Source organism: Saimiri boliviensis, chromosome 20 (genome assembly GCF_048565385.1).
Source record: "Saimiri boliviensis isolate mSaiBol1 chromosome 20, mSaiBol1.pri, whole genome shotgun sequence".
In the NCBI taxonomy this organism is placed as follows: domain Eukaryota; kingdom Metazoa; phylum Chordata; class Mammalia; order Primates; family Cebidae; genus Saimiri; species Saimiri boliviensis.
This window is the reverse complement of record NC_133468.1, coordinates 4,064,354-4,078,151: the sequence shown is the minus strand read 5'-3', so window position 1 is coordinate 4,078,151 and position 13,798 is coordinate 4,064,354.

Sequence of the window (13,798 nt, the reverse complement as noted above, 5' to 3'; positions counted from 1 at the left end):
AGTCTCACTCTGTCACCAAGCTGGAATGCAGTAGCGCCATCTCAGCTCACTGCAACCTTGGCCTCTCAGGTTCAAGCAATTCTCCTGCCTCAGCCTCCCAAGTAGCTGGGATAACAGGCGTGCACCACCACACCAGGCTAATTTTTTGTATTTTTGGTAGAGACAGATGTCACCATGTTGGCCAGGCTGGTCTCAAACTCTTGACCTCAAGTGATTCACCCACCTCAGCCTCCCAAAATGCTGGTATTACAGGCATGAGCCACCATGCCCAGCCCCCAGTTTTATTCCTGTTTTTAATTTAATATCACTGTGGCCAGAAAAGCATACTTTGTGTTATTTCAATCCTTTCAAATGTATTGCAACTTTGTAAATAGCCTGGTATATGGCTCATGTGTGTTTGAAAGTAAAGCATGTTCTGCTGTTGTTGGCTAAAGTGTTCTGTGAGTGTCAGGTCAAGGTGGTTCGTATGACTGTTTCCGTCTTCTAGTGGCTGTGCCTTGCCTCTATGAACTCCAATCCCCTCCCCGATGTTGGCTGAGGATTTCCAACTCCCTTTCAGCTATTTGATGCTTTCAAGAGTTTTGTTTTTCTTGCTCAGCCTTTTTGCCTTTTTAGCGTTTTCAGCAGGATGTTTGGCCTCAATTATCAAATCAGAAATTTCTGGGACCTATATTTCAACTTTTAGTATAAAATTGTCTATTTCTAACAATTTGAATTAGACTAAGTACCATTTCCAAAAATGTATGACAAACCCATAATACAAAGTTTTAGTGGTGAAAGAGAATAAGCCTTTAAATTCCTAGCAAAGTTCCCAAATATGGCAGTTCCTTCCTTAATTCTAAAGCAATTTAAACTACAGTGCTTCTAACATAAATCACCATAATTCTATATAGATAGGGCTTTTGACTTTCAGGCAAAAAAAATTACTGGATAGACAAGGGTCACCAAATAAATATTATAAAGATATAAAAATTCAGTTAACCTGGTTAATATATCAAAAGTGGACATGTGACTCCGTAACCTCAAGGAGAAATTGACTAAGCCTCCATCCTAGGGAAGAAGTTTAACATGTCTCTCAGTAATTGATAGCTCAGCGGCCAAAATAAAATAGAGATAATTTGAATAATACAACGAACAAGCTTGATCCAAGGAACACACATGTATCTCTGAGCCTCCAACAATTGAACAAGTCACATTTTTTTCAAACACATATGAAACTTTATGACAACTGACAACATATTAGCCAAATAAAAAATAATAGTAAGTAAAAAAAGATTTTTTTACTTAATTTAACTTAAGTACATGTAATTAAATTAGAAATCAATATCTAAACATTTAGCTCAAAATACATATTTGACATTTAAAAATCATACCTCTAAATAAATCATAGGTTAAAAAAACATTGAAAATTAGAAAATCAGAAAATTCTGTTCACCAAGGTGGTAGAATAGAAGGTAACCTGCTCAAATCTCCACACAACAAGAATTCTGCACCTATCCACAATCAAAAGTCTCTCTGCCTCAGGATTCAGATAGGAGTTTGTGAAATCTTGGTGGAGCCCAAGATCTTGGAGGATTATTTTGAGAATGCAGACTGACATGCAGTTGGCTGATCCCCCAGTCTTGTTCCTGGGTTCAAGGGGCTTTGGCTACCACCTTGTGTGACTTTGAACCTGCAACCAAAACCATCTGTTAAAGGATTCAGAAGGAATTGTGTACACTAGGGCCTTGATGGAAAGGCATCTGCCTGCTCACATCGATCTTAGAAATAAACTTCAAAGTTGACTTGTGGCTTGGCTCCAGCCTCCACCACTCCTACCTAGGTCTTAGTTCAGAGTTGCTCACACGAGAACCCAGAGGGAGACTCACCCATACCTCGTCTAGGAGTCAGTCTCTCTGATAGGCTTGCCAACCTTATCTCACGGCGGATCCTGAGGAAAACCAGTCTCAGCTCCAGCCCCTCCGACTGCAATCAGGGAACTATCCCATCATACTGAGATCGGCTGGGAGATTCTTACCTATCTGGGCAAACATAATGGGCTTTCCAGTCTCTGTCCCACAGCAGATTACAAAGGTACCCAATCTCAACTCCAGCCCTTCTTGCTGCAGTCAGGAACCCATTCCACCTATGCAAAGACTTGCTAGGAGGCACACATCCATCTGGGCCTCCAGTACAGTCTTCTAGATTCAGGTTCCTGGCTAGCATTCCCACACAGCCCTAGTATTCCCATCCCCTGGGTCTTCCCCAGGTCCATGTGGGACACAAAACTGCTTCAACCTGAAAGTCCTCATGAGTCTCACAGCAGCAAGCCTGGGCTTAGAGTATCTTCCAGTGCCAAGATGGCTGCAGTGGTCACAGGCTCAGGGAACTCAATAGTCAGTCTACTTAGAATCCCTGGAAGGCCCTCTGACAAAAGACAGGCATAAATGAGGCCAGACTGTGAAGACTAAAATAAATATTCAGTCCCTCAATGCACAGACATTGTTGCACATCTGCAATGTCAAAAACATTCAGGGAAATATGACTTAACCAAACAGATAAAGCAAGGTGCCAGAGGCAGACCCTAAAGTGATGAAGATGTATAATGTCTCAGATAAAGAATTTCAAATAGTTGTTTTAAATTGCTCAGAAAATTTCAGAAAAACATAGAAGATTAATTCAGAAATGTACTAGAAAATTTAACAGAAAGATTAAAACACTAATTTTTTTTTAAATGTGAAATTGGCCAGGCATGGTGGCTCATGCCTGTAATCCCAGCACTTTGGGAGGCCAAGGAAGGCAGATTACCTGAGATCAGGAGTGCGATCAACCTGGGTACCATGGTGAACCCTGTCTCTACTAAATAATTAGCTGGATGTAGTGGCACATGCCTGTAGTCTCAACTACTCAGGTGGCTGAGGCAGGAGAATCACTTCAACCTGCAAAGTGGAGGTTGCAGTGAACCAAGATCACACCATTGGACTCCAGCCTGGGCAACAAAGCAAGATTCTGTCTCAAAAAAAAAAAAAAAAGCAAAATCCTGAAGTTGAAAAATACTATGAAAATTTCAGTAGAGTACATCAACAGCAGAATTGGTCCAACATAGGAAAGAATCAGTGGGCTCAAATACAGACTATTTGAAAATACGTAGTCAGAAGAGAGAATGAAAACATAATGAAAAGGCATAAAGAAAGGTTGGGGATCTACAAGAGAACATCAAAGAAGCAGATATTCAGATTATTGGGCTTAAAGAGGGAACCAAGGAAGAAAAAGAGGTAGAAGAGTTATTTAAAGAAATAATAATAGAAAACTTTCCAAACATGGAGAAAGATATAAATATCCAGGTACAGGAAGACCAAAGGTTAGCAATCAGATTCAGTCCAAATAAGAATACTCCTGGCCCGGCACAGTAGCTCATGCCTGTAATCCCAGCACCTTGGGAGGCTAAGGCAGGCAGATCACCTGAGGTTAGGAGTTTGAGATCAGCCTGGCCAACATGGTGAAACTCCATGTCTACTAAAAATACAAAAAACAGCTGGGCGTGGTGGCATGTGCCTGTAATCCCAGCTACTCAGGAGGCTGAGACAGGAAAATCACTTGAACCCGAGAGGCAGAGGTTTTAGTGAGCCAAAATCACACCACTGTACTCCAGCCTGGGCAACAAAGAGTGAAACTCCATCTCAAAAAAAAAAAAAAAAAAAAAAAAAAGAAAGAAAGAAAAAGAATACTCCAAGACATATAATCAGATTCTCAAACGTTCAACATAGAGAGGGGATTCTAAAAGTAGCTAGAGAAAAGAAGCAAATGACATATAAGGAAGATCAAATATTCCAGGCAGAAGACTTCTCAGTAGAAACTTGACAGGCCAGGATGGAGTAGGAAGATACATTTCCACTCTGAAGGGGGAAAAAATCTGTCAAGCAAGAATACGATACTCAGAAAAATGATCTTTCAGAAATGAAGGAGAGAGACTTTCCCAGACAAACAAAAGCTGGGGCAATTGATTCTTACTAGACTGGACCTATAAAAAATGCTAAAGGGATTCTTCAAACCAAAGAAAAGGACACTAACATGATTGTTATACTAATGTGGTAATCATGACATGTAAGCTACTTATATATTTACTAAGAAGACTAAAAGGCAAAACTATTTACAATAATAATAACTACAATTTGTTAAGAGATAGGCAATATAAAAACGCAAATTGCTCACGCCTGTAATCCCAGCACTTTGGGAGGCCGAGGCGGGTGGATCACGAGGTCGAGAGATCGAGACCATCCTGGTCAACATGGTGAAACCCCCTCTCTACTAAAAATACAAAAATTAGCTGGACATGGTGGCGCGTGCCTGTAATCCCAGCTACTCAGGAGGCTGAGGCAGGAGAATTGCCAGAGCCCAGGAGGCGGAGGTTGCGGTGAGCCGAGATTGCGCCATTGCACTCCAGCCTGGGTAACAAGAGCGAAACTCCGTCTCAAAAAAAAAAAAAAAAAAAACGCAAACTGTGACATCAAAGATTCAAAATGGCAGGGAGAGAGTTAATGTGCACAGGGTTTTATTTTGCTTCTTTCCTTTTTGTGTGATTAGAGATAAGTTAGTACCTACTTAAAATAACTTGTAATCTACAGGATGTTTTCTGTAAGCCACACAGGGGAAAAACTGAAATTCTTTCCATTAAGATATGGAATAAGACAAGGATGCTCACTTTCACCACTTTTATTCAATATGTACTAGAAATTATAGCCAGAGCAATTAGGTAAGAGAAAGAAATAAAAAGCATCCAAATTAGAAAGGAAGGAGTCAAATTACCCTTGTTTGCAGATGATGTGATTTTATATCTTAAAAAACATGAAGATTTCAACAGAAAAAAAACCTCTTTGAACTTATATAAGAACTCAGTAAAGTTGCAGTGCACAAAATCAACGTACAAACATCAGTATGCTTCAGCAACCAATCTGAAAAAGATATCAAGAAAGCAATCCCACTTACAATAGCTACAAAAAATAAAATACCTAGGAATAAATTTAACCAAACAAGTGACAGATCTCTACAGGAAAAACAATAAAACACTGATGAAATGAATTGAAGAGGACACAGAAAAATGGAAAGATATTTCATGTACATGGATTGGAAGAATTAACGTTGTTAAAATGTCTTTACTACCCAAAGCAACCACAGATGTGATCCTTATCAAAATACCAAGTACATTCTCCACAGAAACAGAAAAAGCAATTCTAAAATTTATATGAAACCACAAAAGACCCTGAATAGCTAAGATAATCCTGAATGAGAAGAGTAAAGCTGGAGGCATCACACTAGCTAATTTCAAATTATACTACAAAGCAGTAGTAAACAAAATAGCATGGTACTAACATAAAAATGGACACATAAACCAGTGGAACAGAATCAAGAACCAGCAATAAATCCACATGCCTACAGTCAAGTGCTTTTTAATAAAGAAGCCAAGAACACATTGTGGGAAGGAGCAGTCTCTTTAGTAAATGGTGCTGGGGAAAGTGGATAGCCACACGTAGAAGAATAAAACTAGATCCTCATATTTTACCATGTACAAAACTCAAAATGGATTACAGATTTAAACATATGGCCTAAAACTGTGAAACAACTAAAAGAAAACACTGAGAAAACATTATAGGACACTGGTCTGGGCAAAATTTTTTGGGTAAGACTTCAAAATCATAGGCAACTGGCTGGGCATGGTGGCTCATGCCTGTAATCCCAGCACTTTGGGAGGCCGAAGCGGGCAGATCACTTAAGGTCAGGAGTTAGAGACCAGCCTGGCCAACATGGTACAACCCTGTCTCTACTAAAAATACAAAAATTAGCCAGGTGTAATGATGGGTACCTATAATTCAAACCTCTCAGAGGTTGAGGCAGGAGAGTTGCTTGAACCTGGGAGGCAGAGGTGGCAGTGAGCCAAGATTGCACCATGACACTCCAGCCTGGGCAAAAGAGTGAGACTCTGTCTCAAAAATAAATAAATAAATAAATAAATAAATAAATAAATAAATAACCCACAGGCAATCAGAAGAAAAATGGGATGACATCAAGCTAAAAGATTTCTGCACAGTAAAGGAAATAATTAATAAAGCTAAGAGACCTACAGAATGGGAGAAAACATTTGCAAACTATCCATCAGATACAAGGATTAATAAAAATAATAATAAAAAAATTCAAACAACTCAATAGAAAAAAAAGAAACAAATAATCTGATTGAATGATGAGAAAATGCCATCACAGAGAAGAGGAAAAAATTAAATTAAATTAAATTTTGAAAATGAACAAAAGACCTGAATAGAAATTTCTCAAAAGAAGACACACAAATGGCTAACAGGTATATGAAAAAATGTTCAACCTCACTCATCATCAGGGAAATGCAAATCAAAAGCACAGGAGATATCATCTCACTCCAGTTGGAATAACTACTATCAAGAAGACAGAAAAAAATAATTCTAGTGAAGATGCAGAAGGAGGGGAATGCTCATATACTGTTGGTAAGAATGTAAAGTAGTACAACCATTATGGAAAATGGGATGGAGGTTCCTCAAAAAACTAAAAACAGAAGTACCATATGATCCAGCAATCCCACTGCTGGATATGTATCCAAAAGAAACGATATCTCTATATGGAAAAGATATCAGCATGCCAATGTTTATTGCAACACCATTTGCAATAGCCAAGATATGAAATCAACCTAACCTAATGGATAAACAGATAAAGAAAATATGGTACATATACAAAATGGGATATTATTCAGCCATAAAAGAGAACAAAATCCTATCGTTTCCAGCAACATGTATGGAACTGGAGGTCATTATGTCAAGTAAAATAAACCAGGCACAAAAAGACAAGTATCACATTCTCACTAATATGTGGGAACTAAAAAAGTGGATCTCATGGAAGTATAGATAAGAATGGTGGTTACCAGATGCTGGGAAGGGAAGTGGATAGGAAAAGATGAAGAGAAGCTGGTTACAGGTACAAAAATACCGTTAACTAGAAGGAATGAACTCTAGTATTCAAATAGTATAGCAGGAAAATTATAGTTAATAATAACATGTTGTATATTTCAAAATAGGTAGAAGGGAATAATTCTATTGTTTCCAACACAAAGAAAAGATAAGTGTTTGAGGTGATGGATATCCTAATTTTCCTGATTTGATCATTGTATATCATGTACGGGTATAAAAAAATCACACGAAGCCCCAAAATATGTATAATTATTACATACCAATTAAAACTTGTGAAATAAAAATAAATAAAAGTGCATTATTAAAGAAAAATGAAATAGAAAACAAAAAATATGCTCAATTTTTTCCAAACTTTTATTATATGCAGGTATAAAATGACATTTCGACAAATATAAGAAAAGCAAGTAAAACATAGAAAAAATTAAAGACTTACAAATATATCACATTGGGAAATGTTGTTATGCTCATAATTCTTTATCTCTTTGTGATTGTAATGAAATAACACTTATGAGAGAAATTATATTCCTCATATTAAATGCCTATGTGAACACCTTGAATAAACTAAGTTTAATGTGACCATATATTTTAATGTGACCAAAACAAAATAAAAAATACTCCTAACTGAAGAGTATATAGCAAAACTTGTGATTCAATCTGAGAAAGCTGACTGAAACACAAAATGGTATGGAATTTCGTCGCGGAAGTGCTTGGAAGTACTTATAGTCTTGATACAAAAATTAGAAAAAAAGTTTGAAAATTAACAAATAAGCTATGTAATGAAATAAAACCAAAGAAATTAGAAGGAAATAAAATGCCAAGTTTATTAAGCATGGAATTTAATTATTTTTAAAAAGTATAAGGGATTAACAAAGCCAAAAGTTGACTTAATATTTATAAACTTCTGGTAATATTGATGAAGAGTAAAAGACAGATGAATACATGAAAAACTTTAAAAATAAGAAAAAAAATTTAACTATTGAAAGAGTAGAAATTGGAAGGTTAATGAAAAAATAATATGAACAAATTCATGGAGTAGAAATTAGAAGGTTAATGAAAAAATAATACAAACAAATTCATGCCAAAAAATGGAAATAAGTAAAATGAACAAATTCTTAGAAAACAAAATTTACACAAGGAAAAACAGAAAACCTGATTAGAATTATAATCATAAAAAGAATCAAATTTGAAATTTAAAATATTTCCACAAAGAAAATACCAGGCTCAGAATGTTTGTAGGCAAACGCTACCATTCATGAAGTATATAATTCTGTTATACAAACTCTTCTAAATAGGGAAAGGAAGCATTCTTCAACTTATTTCATGATGTCATAACTCTAATGCCAAAATTAGATAAGGACCAGAAAGGAAATCACACACAAAAAATTGCATGGATGCAAAATTCCTAACCCCAATATCAGTAGACTATATCCATTTGTGGGTAGAAAGATGATGTGCCACACTAAGTTAGATTTATTCTCAAAAATCATGGAAGGTTTAATTTTAAACTTCTTGGTTTCCATACAAAATGGTGACTTAGCATGAGTTTCTTTTTCCCCACAATAACTCTGGAAAACCTCCCAAAATGAGGTGAGATTATTGATATGATGAATCAACATAACTACTATGAGAAAGCCTGAGAAAGCAGATTTGAACCAGTGCAAGTTGGCCTCTGGCAAAATATTTTGGGGTGTGTGTGTGTGTGTGTGTGTGTGTGTGTGTGTGTCTGTGTGTGTCTGTGTGTGTGTTTTGTGTCTTTTTGTTTTGTTTTTTACAAAACTCAAGTTTGGAGCAGCCAGACACTGCAATGAGAAGATGGCGTTGGAGAATAGTTTATAGCTTATACTTTTCTTCCTCCCATACATTTGCTTTGGGATGATCTCTGTCTGCCACATAAGATTTACCCATACGTGATCACCAAAAGCCCAGGCTAGATGATGTCAGCTGTGTCTAGCAGCACAGCATTTAAGCCAATTACAAGGAGAAGCTGATGGAAAGAAGTGCAGACTGATCAGATATCACCCCCCACTCCACCCTGCCACTTCCACAGCCTCAGGTAAGGAGAGATGCTTCCAGCTTCAGCTTACATACATGTATAGAGCATGGAAGTCATCACTCACATCCTCACAGTAAGCAAAAAGCTAAACAAACTGAAAACCAGTGATTCCTCTTAGATCTATCAGATAGCTGAGGTCACAAGACACATTGCCACCCTGAAAACTGGAGAGGCAGATCGACACAGAGAATCACAGGCAAGACCAGCTAACCAGGAGCAGAAACTTCTGGAGCCAGTAACTGGTAGGAACACTTACATGATGATCGACATATTGTAGGAGGCAGATCATGGACTGGCTTAAGAGTAAGACCATCCCAGCACTTTGGGAGGCTGAGGCGGGTGGATCACTAGGTCAAGAGATCGAGACCATCCTAGTCAACATGGTGAAACCCCGTCTCTACTAAAAATACAAAAAATTAGCTGGGCGTGGTGGCGCGTGCCTGTAATCCCAGCTACTCAGGAGGCTGAGGCAGGAGAATTGCCTGAACCCAGGAGGCGGAGGTTGCGGTGAGCCGAGATCGCGCCATTGCACTCCAGCCTGGGTAACAAGAGCGAAACTCTGTCCCCCCCCCAAAAAAAGAGTAAGACCAGGGCCACAGTTTTAGGGAGGTTTACCTCCAGGAACCCCACGAGGTTTTCACAGTGAAATCAGAGAAAAATCCCTTTGTGCTTCTGGCAGAGGTAGGAGAAAAGTAACCATTTTGAAACATGCCTGGGGAAAGTTACTATTTTGAAGTATGTCCAGAGTTTTCTCTGAAACAAAGGCTTGCCTTCAAGAGCAATGCTTTACTAAAAAATAGTTACTGACTTGGAAGAAAGGCAATTAGACAACTGCACCCCCACACTTAGGAATGGGGAAAAAAGCTAAGAAATGCCTCTGAAGATCACATTCCAGGGACTGAAACCCATGCAAAACCTGAAATTTAATTATAATGCTATAGATTATTATATATCTCCTCTCCCCAACATGTATTACTATATCAATAGGACTCCAGAAGAATGATAGTGGATTGCAACTAAGAGAGATGCAGGACTCCGTTTACGAAGGAACTCTTCTTAAACATACTCTACTTGAGAAGAAATTCTTAGGGATCCCAAAAACAATAGGGAAGCAATGAATAAAACAAAACAACAACAACACACACACACACACACACGCACACACACACACACCCACACACACACACACACAGAAACTAGAGGAAACAAGCCTATGGCACCTGCCGCTACAACAAACATTAAGCACAGCCTAGCTCCTAGAGATAAACATTAAAGCTTGCAGTAAAGGTCTGATTACCTCAGTTCCTATTACCAGATACAGCATGTTCAGCTTTCAACAAAAAAATTACACAACATGCTAAAAGGCAAAAAAAAAAAAAAAAAAAATACAGTCTGAAGAGATAAAGCAAGCATCTGAATCCGACTTAGATCTGACAGATTTTGGAGTCATCAGATAGCAAAGTTAAAATAACAATAATTAACATATTAAGGGCTCTAACTGAATACATAGGCAACATGCAAGAATTGATGGGTAAAACAAAAAGAGACATGGAACTCTAAAAAAGAAAAGAAAATGCTGGAAATGAAAAATGCTCACAAAAATGAAGAATGCCTTTGATGGGCTCATCAGTAGACTAGACAGGCCCAAGGAAAGAATCAGTGAGGCTGAAGATAGGTCAGTAGAAACTGACATGCAAAGGTGAAAAAGAATGGGAAAAAATAAACAGGGCCTTCTTATGCACTCTTTTGTCTGCCTGCAACAAGCCCTGTTTCTCAATTGCCCCAAGATCTCTGCCTAATGATTCTTACTCAAAAAAGCACACTCTGACCTCATACCATGCTCTGGAGTAGATACAAGTCTCTACTGAATGCTTTTATAATAGTCTGTAGTTTTCCTTAACAGCATTTAACAAAATTGTAATTTAAGGATTATTTTTGTGTATGTACACTACCATCCATGACTGAGAAACTGATACTAGACTAGCCTATCCAAGAGAAAGAAACCGTACACCTAGAAAAAAATATTTTTTCCAGATGATGGACAACATGTAATACCAAACTCTAATCCCCAAGTGAAGGGAAACAAAAGTGAGCCCTCGATACCCCTGACTTTCCATCTGGAGGCACTTTCCAGACCAGTGACATGAGTCGTTTGAAGAGTTAAGAACATTGCAGGCAATGTCAATAGTCAAATAACATGGCAAATGATTGTAAGTAGTTTTCCTTGGCTCTTGATGAGTCAATGATGTTAGTGATACTACTCAGTTGTTGTTGATGCATTAATATCATTTGAAGTGACTGAATAATTGGCCTCTATAAATAGATTGTGTGGAACCAACCACAAACAAGAATATTTTCAAACAAAATACTAATTTAGTAAACTCAAAGTGAAATCTGCAAAAATATGTTCCAGCTGCTGGTAGTAAAAATATGTAAACTTTTTTTTTTTTTTTTTGAGAGTCTCTCTCTGTCACCCAGGCTGGAGTGCAGTGGCATGATCTTGGCTCACTCCAACATCTGCCTCCTGGGTTCAAGTGATTCTTGTGCCTCAGTCTCCCAAGTTGCTGTGATTACAGGCACATGCCACCATGCCCAGATAATTTTTGTATTTTTAGTAGAGACAAGGTTTTGCCATTTTGGCCAGGCTGGTCCTGAACTCCTGACCTCAAGTGATCCACCTGCCTTGGCCTTCCAAAGTGCTGGGATTACAGGCATGAGCCACCGCACCTGGCCTAAAGAGCTTTACTGAGGCTTGTTTAGACAAGTTTACCAACCTTGCACAAATTTGAGGTGTTTAAAACCTACGGTATTCATCAGCAGGAAATATGTAAGTCTGTCTTATTTGAACAAGTAATGTCAAAAGTAAACTTCATTTGCTCTTAGGGACTTAACTATTGTCAGCTCTGTGATGTTTTTTCCCAGAAATAGAAGCCAAATATCCTGACTAGTTCTATCACACAGTAGTTTAATGACTTAGCAGTAATAACGTTTGACTACAATTTTTTAAGCTCAGGGCTGGGTGTGAAATTTTTCTGAATAAGAACTTTGTTCAACCACTATTATTAAACATGGAATGGCTAGAAACTAGCTTTTGCTGCAAAGTTTATGTTTCCTAATGAATTCAACCTAACATTGCAAGGCAAATCAGAGCTTATATGCAAAGCTTATTCTGCTGCAAAGTCATTTCAATGACAACTAATATTTGAATCACAAGTAATGTGAAAATGCTTTACATATTTCACATGCTGTCCAAGTTTAAAATAAGTGACATCTCCATTCTCACAAATATTTTCCACACATATGGATTCTGAGCACAAACTCCAGTTCCAACAGCATTTTTAGATCATAATGCAAATGCAAAAGATGCAAATGCAGAAGAAATATACATATTTCAAAATTCACTTAACAGTACAGCTGAGGAGCTTCCACCCAGCCCTTCTGATGAGTCTGCAATGTAACACTGTGCTAAAAGGCAAACACCCAAAGAATCTGATGAAATTCTGTAAATGACTTCCAAGCCATGAATATGCCCAATTGAACAATATGCTTATGGACAGATATCAGCATTAGATAATGCCTATCAGGGTAAAAGAACATTTCCAAAGATGAAATACATAAAATTTTTATTACAGATTGGCATTAACAGATAAGCATTTGCAATAGGCTGTTTATCACAAACTTTATTGAAATAGAATTCACATACCATGCAATTCACCCATATAAAGTGTACAATCTTTATATCAATTCACATACCATGCAATTCACCTAAAGCCTTGTAGTATATTCAGAGTTGTGGAATAATAAGCATGATTTTAGAACATTTTCATCATTCCAAAAAGAAACTCCACATCCACTAGCCATTGGCCCACATTTCCTCCAATTCTCTAAAGCCCTTGGAGATCATCTACTTTGTCTCTACAAATGTGCTTATTCTGAAAATCACATATAAATGGACCCATACAATATGTGGTCCTTTGTTACTGGCTTCCTTCACTCACCATGTTTTCAAGGTTGACCCATGTTGTAGCATTTATTTATTCAGTGTTTTATTTCTTTTTATTGACAATGTTTCATTATACAAATATGCCACATTTCACCTATTCATTCGTCAGTTGATGAACAGTGGGTTGTCTCCACTTTCTATTATGAATAATGCTGCTATGAACATTCATGTACACATATAAATGTTTGTTTTCATTCTCTTGGGTATAAATTTAGGAGTGGAATTGCTGAGTCACATGATTACACTACATTTAATCTTTGAAGTAAATTCCAGTCTGTGTTCCAAAGAGGCTGCACCATTTTATACTCCCACCATCAGTGTGTGAGGGTTCCAATTTTTCCACATCCTTGTCAACTCTTATTAATTTTTATTAAATTGATAATAAGCTTCATCATTGGAGGGTGTTTTCCAGGGAATTCTCTAAATTTGATCTTTGCTCAGAAGTAATTTCTTAATTTTAGCATATCCTATTGTCTTGATGAGACTATCTCCAAAACCATCAAGCCCTGGATCCTTTTTGTTTAATGGTCTTTCCTATAGTTTTTAAATCTCTCCTCCTATTTTACTGTAATCGAGAAGCCAGATGGCACCCTCCACACTCTGCCAGGAAATCTCTCTAGTGAGATCATATCAGGCACATGTTTTAATTTCAGTCTGCCACTACGTAAGTTCTTCCTTCCTCTGGTTTTCCAATAACACTTACCTTACTTTTCTAGAAGTCCTCATCTACAGCCTTGTCAAAAACTATGATGCTTCTACAACTAGTTTCTTCAAAGC